Source organism: Helicoverpa armigera, chromosome 23 (assembly GCF_030705265.1).
Source record: "Helicoverpa armigera isolate CAAS_96S chromosome 23, ASM3070526v1, whole genome shotgun sequence".
NCBI lineage: Eukaryota > Metazoa > Arthropoda > Insecta > Lepidoptera > Noctuidae > Helicoverpa > Helicoverpa armigera.
The window spans coordinates 5,177,672-5,192,328 of NC_087142.1; the positions used below are offsets into that span (position 1 = coordinate 5,177,672).

At 34.2% G+C, this 14,657-nt stretch overlaps 1 protein-coding gene across 2 annotated transcripts in view; it reads right to left on the reverse strand.

Moving 5' to 3' along the window:
* The window catches only part of LOC110380730 (uncharacterized), a 222,030-nt gene that overhangs the window by 9,417 nt on the left and 197,956 nt on the right, over positions 1 to 14,657 (reverse strand). The window contains exon 1 of one of the 2 annotated variants that reach the window (XM_021340812.3): positions 3,984 to 4,143. The exons of the other annotated variant lie outside the window; for it this stretch is intronic. The gene's annotated coding sequence lies outside the window, so the exon portion shown is untranslated. Of the gene's footprint in view, positions 1 to 3,983; positions 4,144 to 14,657 lie in introns of those variants that run through there. 2 annotated transcript variants of the gene reach the window in all.

A 14,657-nucleotide genomic window follows, 5' to 3' on the forward strand; every position in this document is an offset into this window, starting at 1 on the left:
CACGAAATATTTCTAAAACGTTTTCCTCAACGCGTCAGTACAATGACACACAGCCGCCAACTTGTTTGGTTTCTTGTGGCCTTCAAATAGAATGCCCTTTTAAGAGGCTGACAGCACCCAAAACAAAATACGTTCGAAAGAGAAGCCTGATGACGCGACGTTCGTAACGTTCGTAACATACATTATATAAATTAATAGCTTCAAAATGAGTTGAGTAGTCAAAAATAAAAATTAACCACGTTCTATATTTTCATATGGACTCGTTAATGTTAAAAAAAATATCAATGTACGTTGATAAACAATACAAATATTTTTGTTGAAAGATCATTTTAAGAGGTAAGTTTAGATTTTTCTTGTATCGAGAAAATTTTTCGAGAACATGTTTTGACAATAACAGGGTTCTCAGATATATGTACAAGATACATAAATTTTTTTTCGCCGTCGAAAATTGTATCTACAGGTAGATTTAGCCAAAAAAAAATTTGATTGAGACAAGCCAATTTGGGCATTCAGCGCCTTAACCACTAGCGGTTAATTTAACTTTTTCCTCATTGACAAGTTTACTCGTAATTTTATATCATTGATTACTTATTACATAAAATTATGACATAAGGAAAAGATTGATTTAAATCGTTTTAACAATGATTGATACAAAAAGTGATGATACTATGTTATCAGATAAAATGTAAACAGATATCAGTTTCCTTAACGATAAACTCGTTTTGTAATGTAAATAAACATTTTGTAGATGATACGGTCACGTGGTTTTAAACAGAATAAATATTATTAAGTACAGGTTTGAAGACTTTCAATTTTATCTAATGATTAAGAGTATCTGCAAAAGGCAGACTTTTAGTCGGCCGATAGTTTGTTTGGGCTTATAAATCAGTATGAAGAGAATGGAAGTGCGCAAATTGGTATCAGGTATTCGGTCGGTATAAGGCGGGCTAAAAACTTTTATTGGGTTCAAGCTATTCTTAAAAAAAAATAGAGAACAATTGCGGGCCGACTGTTTAGTTGCAGTGTACGGGAAAGCTAATATTTTTATAATTATTAAATAAATTAGCCAATAAGTAGGTAGGATCATTTCATACTAATGTCTTTGTTTCATTTAAAAAATAAATATTAAACACGCTTTATTTTAGCTTCGGTATAGATCAGCCAAGTTCGTCATACATTGACATTTGAACTATTAACCATTCAACCTTTAGAGGGAGTGTTTCCTTGAATGGTTAGCGAACTGTGACTAATAGGTAGGTACAGTCATGAGAAATCGGGTGACTAGTGCTCTTTCATATTGTGAAACCTTAGTAGGATAAAACAGAGTAGTATTTTCTACACTTATATTGTAAACAGGAAATATTCGTATTTTTGTATGCGTGTGTGTGTTTAAGAGTGAATAAATAAATAAATAAATAAGTAAATAAATAAAAAAAAACTACAGAACTTATTTGAAAAATTCTTTCACTTTTGGAAAGCTACGCTATCTCCGAGTAACATAGGCTATTTTATCCAGATATGGGAAGTAGTTACCACGGAACGCGAGTAGAGAAGTATCTAGTTGTAAATGTGTAGGAAGCAGTAGGTATTGCAAGCCCTTTACAGGCAAAACTAGAAGTTAGTTCTACTTATACGTGGGCGTTAAACTTAACTATTCATACTATACTAATGTACATACTACCTATATGTTGTTGTGAACTGCTAGATACCCAGTTAACTTCGCTATGGATAGGTACTATTTGTTAATAGTAATCGTTAAGTATAAGAGGTTTTTGTTATTTGTACCGGTTTGAATAGGTTCAGATGTGAAAGGTAGATGGAGCTTAATAGATACAATTTAACATATATTATTCCTTTTTTCGCAAACTATCTTGTTACTGCTTGAACAATTAGATTTGTCGTGATATGGCTCAAGGCTTTACAATGTGACTTCTTATTGAAATTGATAGTTGTTAAGAGACAGAAAGTAAATAAACATAACTTGTGTTTGTGTGTCTTTATTTTAATTTTCGTTAAAAAAACACAGATAAAAGATTAACTTACTAAAGGAAAGTTGCGAAGAAATATATTTATTTTTGTAGAAAATATTCAAGACAACTGTATCAGCTATCAAAGTAAAAACGTCAAGAGGATTTGTTTTTATATCGAGTTTCAAGATATTGATTTTATTTGTAAAAATCTTAACTGTTTCCGTAATCGAAGATGCTTTTTATTGTATTTAGAGCAATTGATGAACAAACAAACAAAAAAATCTTTATAGACATACCTATTCATAACTAGTGTTTTTCGTTAAAAAATCTACCGTCTTACCACAAAAACTTTTTAACGTCAGTTTATGCCTTGTCTAAAAAAATGACAAATTATGACGTTGACATATGGTTCATTTTGCAGCCAAAATTTTATTAGACAAGAATAAAACAGGGTTTAAAGTTTTTGTAGTAAGGCCCCTAATGTTTATTGGATGAGTTATGCCTATCTGTTTTTTGACATAATCGTATTGAAAACGTGAAAATTATTATTATTGTTATGTTGCAATTATCTAATCTAAAACAATGCAATGAAAGCCAAAAACAAGTTGTTTGTTTTGAAATGCTTGACTGAAATTAGGCAATGTTTTGCTTTTCTAAATCTTTGGTAAATAAAACGTAATATTGAATAGATTGCGTAATATAAGGACTGAAAGATTTTTCTTATTGTTTTTGGGTTTAATTCGATTTAACTTATATATTTAAAACTCCATACATTTTAAGTACACCCGTTATCGAGTATTAATAGTTACCTATGTACCTAATTAATATTAAACAGGAATAATTTGACCGTTTATTGACCCTCACATTTAATTCGAGTTGCCTTGCATTTATTGTAAGTTGGTAGACACATGTACATACAGGAATACTATTTCTCCACACCACGTTAAATCCACAGGGTTTTTACGAAAAAGTAACTGATTAGGTAGTATTGAATTTTGTACCTATATTGGTATTACGCTGTTAGTTAACTTTGTTACATGTGACTATACTTACAGTCGAGTAGGTACGTAATTAAAAAGTATAAACCAATGAATGATTATATTATTAGTAATGTGGTCAACAGTGACTAATTAGTAAACAAATATCTATTTACACTTGGGACCATTAAAATTAGGCCTAAGTTCAAACTAAGGATGATTGATTTATTTAACATAGGTATGTACCTACATATCATTTTGTATTTTTGAATGGTTTTAAAAGTAAAAAAAATACTTTTAAGTAGGTACTAGGTACAGGAGTTTTAAGGTAAGAGGCAGTTTGATTCAATACACTAGGTCATAATAATCACTATCAATCATCATAATGACATAAATAAATATAATTTGCTTTACAGTGTACCTACCTACATGCCTACTTATTCATTATCAATGCAATTGATATCCTTCGTTCAGCGGAAGTTATTGATACGATTAAAAACCTTATTTTGTTTATATTTACATCGCGTAAATTTCCTTAAATTGCGGGTGGATTTCATAATTTCAAGAAATCGTTTGTTAAATTAAGTTTTCCATACATTACTCTTTTAAAATCGTTAAATAACAAGTAAATAGTTAAATTGCAAACATATTAGGTACTTAAATCGTTACAAAAACATTATTTGCGTAGTGCAAACTAATTAAACAAAATAACTGTATACAGTCGATAACACTACTTTAAAACCATTAGTCGGCATAGTCCATAATTTGACATTTCCTTATTCGAATGCCGGCTACCAAAACAAATGATGGTACCACTCAACTGCTCAACAAACTTTAAGAAAAACATCAGTTTACAGCTATCCTATTACGCTGAAGGACATAAAAAACATTCACTGCAACGACATTGGACACTATACACGTGATACCACAGAAAATAACCATTAAAAACTAATGGCAACTGACTGAAATTTCATCTTTGCAATACACATCGTTTTCTACCAAAAATCTAATAAAACACATTAAAAAAAACACTTACACGGTATTAGGAATGTTATAAAATCCAATAAAACTGTTACAAAAATCAGTTAAAACGCGTAAAAATATCAAAATAAACCGTTTACAAGAACATTAGCGGCTGAACTCTGAGTGAACACTGCGCAGTTTAGCCGTTCACTGTGCGCGGGCGCCGACGATCGTGAAACTGTGTATGTGTGAGTGCGCGAACATTGGGCACGCATGTGTGCGCTCCTTCTTGGAAAGCCCCAGGCGTATATCAACCAGACTCTCAGGCGAAACAAGGAAACTGAAGTGAATTTGTTTCACATAAAACAAAGATGGCCTTACTACAAAAACTTTAAACCCTGTTTTACACTTGTCTAATAAAATTTTAGCTGCAAAATGAACCATATGTCAACGTCATAATTTGACATTTTTTTAGACAAGGCATAAACTGACGTTTAAAAGTTTTTGTGGTAAGACGGTTAATATTTATTTTTACAGTACACAGTACAAGTTATCAACTGATGTGAAAGAAAAAAATCATTCATCAAAATAATGCCAATTGGAGACAAACATTTGACCAAATATTGGTGTAGTACTATCCCTGTCTATTGCCAACATTGATAGCGGGTGCATGCATCTTGAGTAAGGCATTTTTTGATTGAATCCGGTGACTCATTTTCTTGGACAAATTGTTCATAAATTAAGTACCTTCTGATAAGATTGAATAGATTATTTTGCCTATTCATGGTACTGGTTATATTGTTCACCTTGACCAATTTCCTTTATCAGCATGTCGATTCTATAAAATATCACAACTCACTTCGACATCACTCTCACTTCGACTTCGATCTAAAGGTAGAATTCCGTGGACGCGACAATAGTCAACCTATGAAAATGTATGGCACCGTTGCCGAGGCCCGTGACAGTCGCGCGCGGCCGACGAATTTCGTAAGCTGCTCGCGGCATTGTCAACAATTTAATTCTGGTTTTACTAAAATTCTATAGATGTTATTAAGCGCTAGACCATGTTGAGAAGCGTACGGCCGCCAGCGGCTCACGAAATTCGTCGTCAGCGCGCGACTGTCGCGGCCCTCGGCAGCGGTGCCATACATTTTCATAGGTTGACTTTTGTCGCGCGCGGCTGCGACAATCGCGACCCACGGAATTCTACCTTAAAGTTTCGTGATTGACATTGTCAAACTACACTAGCGCTACACTATCGAGCGTGTTGACAAGTTGAACTAAATTAAAGTCGAGATTTTGACAGATCTGCCAAAATCTGTCTATCTATAGGGAGGTAGGGAGAGATGGGCAGTTGACATGATCAAATCAGATTAAAAGGGTCCTTTTATTCTGATTTGATCATAGTTTTTTTTTTTATTGGGTAGTTTACGTTACCGACTGGTAACGGTGTTCATCCATAGACTATCTGTCATTTCTGTGAGTTGTCAAGAACAAACACTCGTAAAAGTACTTAAATATTTTGTTGCGGTTTCGGATCGTTATAAAGAGAAAACTAATGAAAGGTATGTGTATTTTCTATTATTAATGATTGATTGTCAAAATCTCCAGTTACGATTATAGTAAGTCGATGCAATCCACACCTATTATACCTCTAGAAGAGGTACTACAGCAATAGTTTATGGGCCCCACGTTTTTATTTTAGTCTAATATGACCGGGACCACCTACGTAGGTTGACAGGTAAGTAACTATTTTTATTTTCTAGTTTTCAGTGCACATAAGATAAAACCGTTTTACTTAAGTTTTTTACCGATTTTTTTATAAACTAAGTCAAAGTGTCCAATGCTCCCTACGGTAGGGAGGCTTGGACATACCATGTAATGTATAATTTGTAAATTTTGTTCTTCTTCTTCAGTGAAAATTTGTGAGGTTATAAATCTGCGCTAAAAATCCTTTATAGAATCTTGTTTCAGGTACCGTTGCCAACTTGATCTAGGGACTCCATATTTATCAGCTGTTAATTTTATTTTTAACCTTTTGATACCTCTTGTATTGCTCGTTATATTAAATCTTTAGGAATTTCCCGTCGCAAACCATTCTTTTAACCCCGACGCAAAACGACGGGGTGTTATAAGTTTGACGTGTCTGTGTGTGTGTGTGTGTATGTGGCATCGTAGCTCCCAAACGGATGATCCGATTGTAATGCGGTTTTTTTTGTTTAAAAGGAATGTCATTCGGGAGTGTTCTTAGCTATGTTTGGTGGAAATCGGTTCAGGTCTTCAAGGTCATCAGCTCGTTTGTTAGGTGTGATAGGAATGTTACACGCTCAGTTTACTTGCAAGCATATGTGGGATCTAAAATTTGAAATACTAATGTCTTCTGGAACCACTGAGCTGGTCTGCTGTTAGGACACGAAGATAGGTAACCCTGAACTGCCTTTTAGTAAACTCATCGAGTTTGGGCTCGTTTAATTTGTCTTGACTAGTTTTCTTCATGTTTCTAATTGACGAGAACCTAATTCTGGAAATGGGATGTGGCGGATGAAACCCTAGAATGATATATAACCCTGGATCAACAAAGGTCCATCTTTATTGTTTCTCAATCTGTGCAATTCTCCCAGAGCCAGTTTGTCATGAGGATTGTTAAACAGCTTCCTTTGGCTGAGATCGCATTAGCGAACCCATCATAAAAAGAAGGAAACATTAAGGAGCTCCTTTGAAAAACCATGAAATAAAATAAAATTATAAATTAAAAAAAACCCCCGACCCAAAAAAGTACGCAATTATTATGACAAAATGTTATAAACGATAAACCCTATAAAAAGCAAAAAGTAACTTTAAACACTACGTAAGTACCAACTAAAGCATGTCAGACTAAACAAAATTTTGACGTGTCGACGGTTTTATTTAAACCGTTTAAATATCTCGTAATGTTGAAACTGATTGTAATTTTTAGGATAGCTCTTTGATTTTATCTAGCCAAACATAAGAAATGGCAATAAAAGTTGATTATCTGTAAAATCTGATTTTTTATGCAATAAATGTGAAAAAGTGCCCATCCCTCCCCTACCTCCCCTAAAGTATGAAATGACATTACGAATCGAAGTGAAATGCGAGTTGTTGATCGAGTTTTATAGAATCCCAATACAGTAGTGATTTTCTTCTTCAGATTAGCATTGTTTATAAAATAAATGGAAAATGACAAGGCACTATTCATTATACGATATTAATTTTGACTTATACTATGAAATTATTACTAAGAAATCGGAAGTTCATAGAGCAGCTATTAAGTCATTAAACTTATGCATATTATTGTATTTATAAATAACCAATTCGCGTTCGAATTAAGAATGTCCTTTTTTTGGGCAGTCGGTAAAATAATAGGTAATCGCATTACAGAACTTTTGACATGTGTATGACAATAAATAAAACCACATTTTTTGCCGTCTACTTATGTCTTATTTAATTTAATTTTGATTATCAATCGATGCCAAAACAATGTTTAGCAGATAGTTTTAATTTATCAGAAAACACTAAGTAATTACAATCATGAAAATGAAAATAATATGCTGAACTCAGAATTAAAGGCAATCAAAATAATATGTAGTGATGGGACACGCTTTATCGATATTTATCGGTGCTCGACGGTTTTCATCGACAGACGTCCAGTGACCCAGTTTGTTCCGTGTCACTACAAATTGCATTCACCTAACGACGACCTATCATTGTAGTAATTATTCCTATAGCTTTTGCTGCGGTCTTGCTTGCTTATTTTGGTTTCGATTTTGCTAAGAGTGTCGATTCATGTTTGATAAATTGAATAGATTTTTGTGTTAAATAGAGGATGACCAATAAAGTGAAGGGTAATGATTACCAGGTGCATGATAAGATCACTAAATATACATAATTATCGTTACTTCTCCAGGTAAGTAGGTAGGTATTATTAACTAAGCTAAGTACAAGCATCATCATAATATTTTGCAAAAATATGCGATGACTCTTTGCTGACGCCATGCATTCATGAAAATAATAAAGCAAAGCAAAACAGACAGTTAGGTTATATTATAGGTATTATGTTTTTCCTTCTTATTGTAATAAGTCGATAATAATGACGAACCTGGGTAGGTTCTTTTGCGTGGTCTATTTATCAAGATACGCGGTTATTGTGACGTCACTAGACCTAGCACTCATGCGCAACGCATTTTGTAAGTTGCGGTGACCAATAAATAGAAGGTGATTAGGCTAACGTAATTTACAATGCTTATTGGAGCGTTTGCATATTCTTTGGCAAAAAATATGCTATGAACAATCCTTGCTAACTAGCAAAGATATGGAGTACAAAATGACTAGCGAAGATGTCATAACGCAATATCTCTAACGCGCCAAAATGCGGGTGTTCGGGGGACGAGGAACGTTACTGGCTCCACCCTCGTACGCATTTGAAGCTCGCCCATAATTTTAAAAATTAAATCACCCAGTAATCAAGACCAATCAGTGACAGATTGGTTTTGATTTGACAAGGAACCCGAACGCCTTGTTAGTTCTACGAGTAGTAACTGATCACGCCCACTTGACCTATAAGAAAGCGCCTGACCTACCTTCTTTATGGCATCTCCGGTATCTTTCCTTCCTCTGGGTAACGCACAGACTGCACTTGCATAGACACACAGGCATCTCGATTCCCTAATTCTCAAAGTCTTATGATTATCAAACCTGACACCAAGTGTACAATAGTCTCATGTCGGAGACCTTCGGGCAGATTAGAGAAAACTCTGATACTAGGCCTCGTTCGTTGATTTAATCTGCATCTCATTCGATAAGAAGGAGAAGTGACCACTCAATTATCAAAATGCAATAATACTCAACTATAATGAAATAATGAAGTAAACACTTACAGTGTTTTCCCATTATAATTTATGTTGTCATGGGATTGCGTAATCCGAATACAAAATGACGAAAAATTTAGTTTAATCGTTTTATAATTAAATGGTATTTCTTTAATTCAGACAGAGTATTATTCTAATGAGCTGTTAAGGAAAAAGTAGCAGTAAATAAATTAACACACGTGATTCTAATTACCTCAATGCATTTTATACAGGACTTTTTCCTAAATCCAATTTACGTAAACAACTTTTTTGGCGGTAGATACTTTTAAACAAAGTTGGGAAAATCCTAGGCAGATGATGATGATGACTTGAGGATAACTAAGTACTTAGGTTATTTTGGAACCAGCGTGATCGTGAGCACTTAAGGTCACTATATTTTGCTTTGATTTGATTTGAAGAAAATATATTGCAACTGGCATCTACTTTGATCGGATGGTTGCATTAGTTTCTGCGATTTTAATTTAAAATGTGTCGTGAATTGTATTGTGCGTTGATAGATGCTTATCCAGAGAAATGCATGCGCCTGAGTGCACGCAAAGAATGCATAATCGAATAAAAAATGCGTTTGGTTATGTATCTGCACTGCGGATGCATAATGTGCATTAACTTAAAATGTTCACGTTTCTTATTTTTTAATACGGCACAGATCAACGCGTTATTATTAAACAGTAATTAATTGTGTACAAAAAATAAAATGAAAGGTGTGTACGCAGTACACTTTAACCATCCAAGAATATACGGTAAATTTTATCGACAAAAAACCGGTAACTATTCCGCACTATTACCTCGTTTGAAACGAGTTATCAAACCGTTGTATTTAATTTTGTTAATGTTACACGAAAACATACATTATAGACGTGATTAGGTATAGGTGACTTGGTAAGTAAGTTTTAATACCAAATAAATAATTAAATTAGGTCTATACTTACTTTGTCCGTCAAATCAACATAAACCCAAACTGTGTGCAGCATCTGATCTTCGTAGGTAAGGCTTGTCGCAGTTATGAATCTCTCCTGTGTCCCAAGTATCGTTTATAGTGCAGATAAACGTCACAGTCTGACACTTCCTCCCCTTAAGATTCCTTAAACTTAATACACATCATCATCATCATCTTCCTGCCCTGTTCCCAAGTCATTTGGGGTCGGCGCAACATGTCTTTTTCTTCCATTCCTCTCTGTCAGACGTCATACCTACATCCACTCCCTTCTGCTTCATGTCCTCTTTCAGGCAATCAATCCATCTTTTCTTTGGTCTACCTCTGCCTCTCCATCCTTCCACATTCATACTTAGAACACTCTTTGTAGCATGCGTTTCATACCGTCTCATCTTAAACTTAATACACACATAATGGAAATTATCAAAAACTTGCACCCAGACATACAGACATATTTAAGCAGTAACAAATCGATGTTCGATCCACCAGGTGGTATCGGCGCTGCATAATATATCGCGCAGATGGTGGCTACCTATTGAATTATTTAATCGTAAGTTCAAATGCCTTGCTGCAATAACAGGCTGGTGAAGCTTGCATGTAGACTTCGTTAAATAGGGGTTTTATTATTTTAATTGTATGGAAGGAGACACCTGGAAAGACTTATAATGCTGAATATTGTAGATGATGAAATGGTGTCTTCTTTGTTCAGAGGTCGATGAACCTATTTCTTGAGTATGAGGCCTCCACCAAAGCGGAGTGGAGAAGTTTTTAAGCAAGGATACTTTTGAGTGGCTGGAGACAAGAAGTTTGAATGATGAAATCTATTTTTTGTTTTAAATAAATATCCAATCCGCTCTGCTTTGGTGGAGTCAAGGACTGAATATAGTCCTAGTTAGAATCCTGGCAAGTATCAGTGTGATTGCCATCAATAATTTAAAGCTGTAGTTTGTACGGTTGACTAAGAAATGATTGATATAATGAATTAATGCTATGGATTGGATTTTGTATTCTTTATATCTACTAAATAATATAAATGATAAATTTAAGCATTTTATTTTAGCAATTAATGAATGTTATTACTAAACATTATCCTATTAAGAAGGAGTTACATACGTAAAAGTATATTTTCATCAAAAGAATCCGTTAATATAATACTCAGATAAATGTCATTAAAATAACCTAATGAACCATATAAACACACAGACCGACAGCTTAATATTCGTATTTACGTCCAGTGATTACTATTAATTGGGTGAACGACAATAATAAATGAATTTCCTGGGAAACATCTCGACAGATTCCTATCGGATATAGATTGTGTCTACATGAATAAATGCTTCCGAATCGCAAGGTGTTGCCAGAAACGATAATCTTGGCAGGGTTGCCAGTAGCAACAATTTGTAAAACGTGACAATCACCCCAAAAGTAGATTTTATAAGCAAGTAAGCTTAGTGCAGTGCAAATATTTCATAAGTGATTACAATTAAAATAACCTGCAAAACAATCATCTTTTCGCTGAATAATACAAAAAAATCGACATCATCAGTAATTGTATACCTTGTATTTTTTATATGTGGGAGGTTGTTATTAGCAATAAGTTAAACCTGTAGTTACTTCTCAAGCATCTACGTAAGTGATAAGCCTGATTTCAATAAAGAAATATGATAAATCTGAAGATTTTGTTTGTTTGCTGGAACACGCTTATTTCAGGAAATACTTTTGACAATGATTTCGATAGTCCAATCATCGAGAAATGCTTACTTAAATTACTTTCGGGGACGGGTGAATCCGCTGACTGAACATAGTAACTTTTCTTCTATAAGTGACACCCCTAACTAATAAGAGGGGGTGAGAGCTCACTAATTCCAGCTAAACCGCCGTATTTGCTCAATGTTTGAGAGACTCACAGAAATACGAATGAGTGAGAACTACACTTACTAGTACTTTCTTAGGAGAAACTTATCAGCAGAGATAATTGATTTGGTAGAACTAACTGAAACGAACTACGGTTTTAATCAGTTTACGGGTTGCCATCTTGTTTTATATTAAAGTTAATGATATATTGTTTGAGTATTAAATACATGATAGTCATTTAATATCCTTGACTGTCTAGGTATCTGACCTCCTCAACCCAGTTCCCGGGCAACCAAATAGCCCTTGGTAAGACTGGTTGTCAGACTTACTGACTTATGACTACCCCTAATGACTGCCGATAAATGAAATGTTCAATACAGCCGGAACCCACAGTTTAACGTACCATCCGAAACATAGTCACTGGTGTCTAAGATATCAATAGTTATGGATTAAAAATAGAACGACATTGAATTCCTTTACATTTCAATGCCTTCATGAAAAAGAACAGAGGTTTTTTTGCTTACATTCTCCATATCGGTTTTCCTTATAAACTGCACGCTATTGTTCTAAAGTGTATTACGATATTGACTTGCTTGGGAAACCAGACTTTTAACTTGTATGCATGTAGTATGAATAAGCGGGCTGTGGGAGTGTTCGAAAGAGTTACTGCGGCCCTGGTACATAAAGGGCTTAAGAAGGAACATGATGGGTTTAGTCAGTGAGAGTCTGACTCTGCTAACCCACAGCGGGAGGAGTCATTTGATGATTTGCCATAAAAAAAGACCAAAGCTGAAGACTATTTGATACAACTTTAATGAAATGGTGATACAAAACCAAGTTAATTATAATTGTAGGAGTCATTTGATGATTGCTCATAAAAAAGTAGCATAAATAAGTACTAAGTGGTGTGGGTAAGTAGTATGCAAGATTGTGATCTTGTAAGATTTGCAATCGATATCTGCGTCTGGTAGATCGATTACAATTGAAATCGATAATCGGAGTTAATGAATATTCATTACGTAGTGTCTATGTAACTCTGTATTATTACCTACACAATGTCTACTAGTTGTGTTAATTTTCATTGATAAAAACTTATTTTATCAGAATTATTTGGGAAAATCAAGCAGTGGATAAGAAATTAAGTACCAAGCATGAACATTGATACGGACTCATATTGTAGATTATGTAAAAAAAAAAAACATTTATTGATCCTCCGATACTTTTCCCCAACTATGTTGGTGTCGGCTTCCAGTCTAACCAGATGTAGCTGAGTACCAGTGTTTTACCCGGGCAACCCAGTACCCCTTGGTTAGACTGGTGCTGATTGTATGAATGTAAAAAACATTATTTCTATCAAATAAACGCCCAAAAAACAGATGGATCCAAAACAGGTCACCCATCCACACTACAACCGCATTATAAGCAGCTTAACCTTCCAATTCCGGCTCTCAGCGCTATTATTATTTAAACAGGAGCCAAGTCCACTAAAGTTAAAATTAGGTTAACTAACATAATACTCGGGAAATGCTGAGCGCTTTGGGACCATATTTTAATAAGATATCAGTGGGTTATGCAAGTGTAATTATAATGCACGTTCAATTAATATATCGCGAGTAATTTATGATTAGGTAAGGGTGGAGTTCTAGTGATGAAGGATTTTGTTGGTTTAGATTATATATTTTAAATTTGATATTAACAAATTCGTTTGAAGAGTTTGATTGTTTGTTTGAAAGCACAGATATAAAGGCTTCAGATATAAGATAAAATTCACTGATATAAGACCAATTATTGAAATTATTTCAGTGTTAGAGCATTTATCGAAGCAAGTGATAGGCAACTTTTAAGCTGAGTGCACGCAGTAGTTCTTGTCCGATTTTTACCCGGACTGTGCTTTTTGAAGATGTCGGAAGACTCCGAAGTTTATGATTAACCGGGTCATTCTTATAGGGAACAATTATTACTTTCTAATAAATGCTTAGTTACAACGTTTACCTATGATCTAAAGTTTCTTCAACAAATGCGAGGATCTAATTCATGCGAGGTTTGGAATAGTTGGTCACTAGGTAAAATCCACAATAGACGAACAACAATTCTAGCAATAAATTTTAAATTTTCATGAACAAATGAAATGCTAATTAATTCGAGTCCGCTATCACACGGCTGACCTCAATTGATTCATAGACTGTTGCAATTAATGTATTTGAATGGCCAACGATCAATGTCTGACTAAAAGTGCTAATGTATCAGTGCGCTTGTTTCATAATACGCTTGCAACTCATCTGTCAAATGGTTTGGTTTATGATACTCTGATTTCAAATGTGTGACTGCTTTTGTACTTTTGGATCTGTGTAATGTACTGGCAAATTAGATGTTAATTTCAAAGTTTTGACTCGGTTTTAAGTTCTATTTTGATATGTATGTATGTATGTAGAAGAGTGAAAAGATTTGTCATGTCACGGGAATTATCTTACTATAATTTTATACAAACTAACACCAATAAAAATACTTCCATACGCTTCACTGAAAGTGTTAAATTCAAGTAAAAACTTCAGTTAGAAGCTTTTTTTTTCATCAATTAAAAATATTCGTGTCCGTTGTCTAATGATTGGTTTGTGTGGGATAAAATTGGTAGGATAAGGAAAAAATCTTGAGAAAATATATAAAACAAATACACATATACATATATTAGAGCTTGATATCGTTAAGTATAAAAACAATTTAGTATTGACATTTCCTTCCACTGGATCGGTCGAGGTTATTAATACGAGGCCAGTTTCTTTTAAATGTAGGTAATATCGGAAACTCTCTACATATACTCTGAATGAGATCATCCATGATACTGGCGGTCATTCTTTACTATAGTTTAATTTTTTTATTATTACGATTGAGGAACATCCCAAAAATAATCCAGATGGACTAGCAACTGATTTTCAACATATCTAGAGGTAGTTCGGAAAGCCATTATATTATGATTTATTCATTACGAAGAAGTAACCTCACGATACGAGTGGTTTACTTATGAATAAAATGACTAACTGACTAATCGATCAACTTACTATTCTAAAGTTGTCTC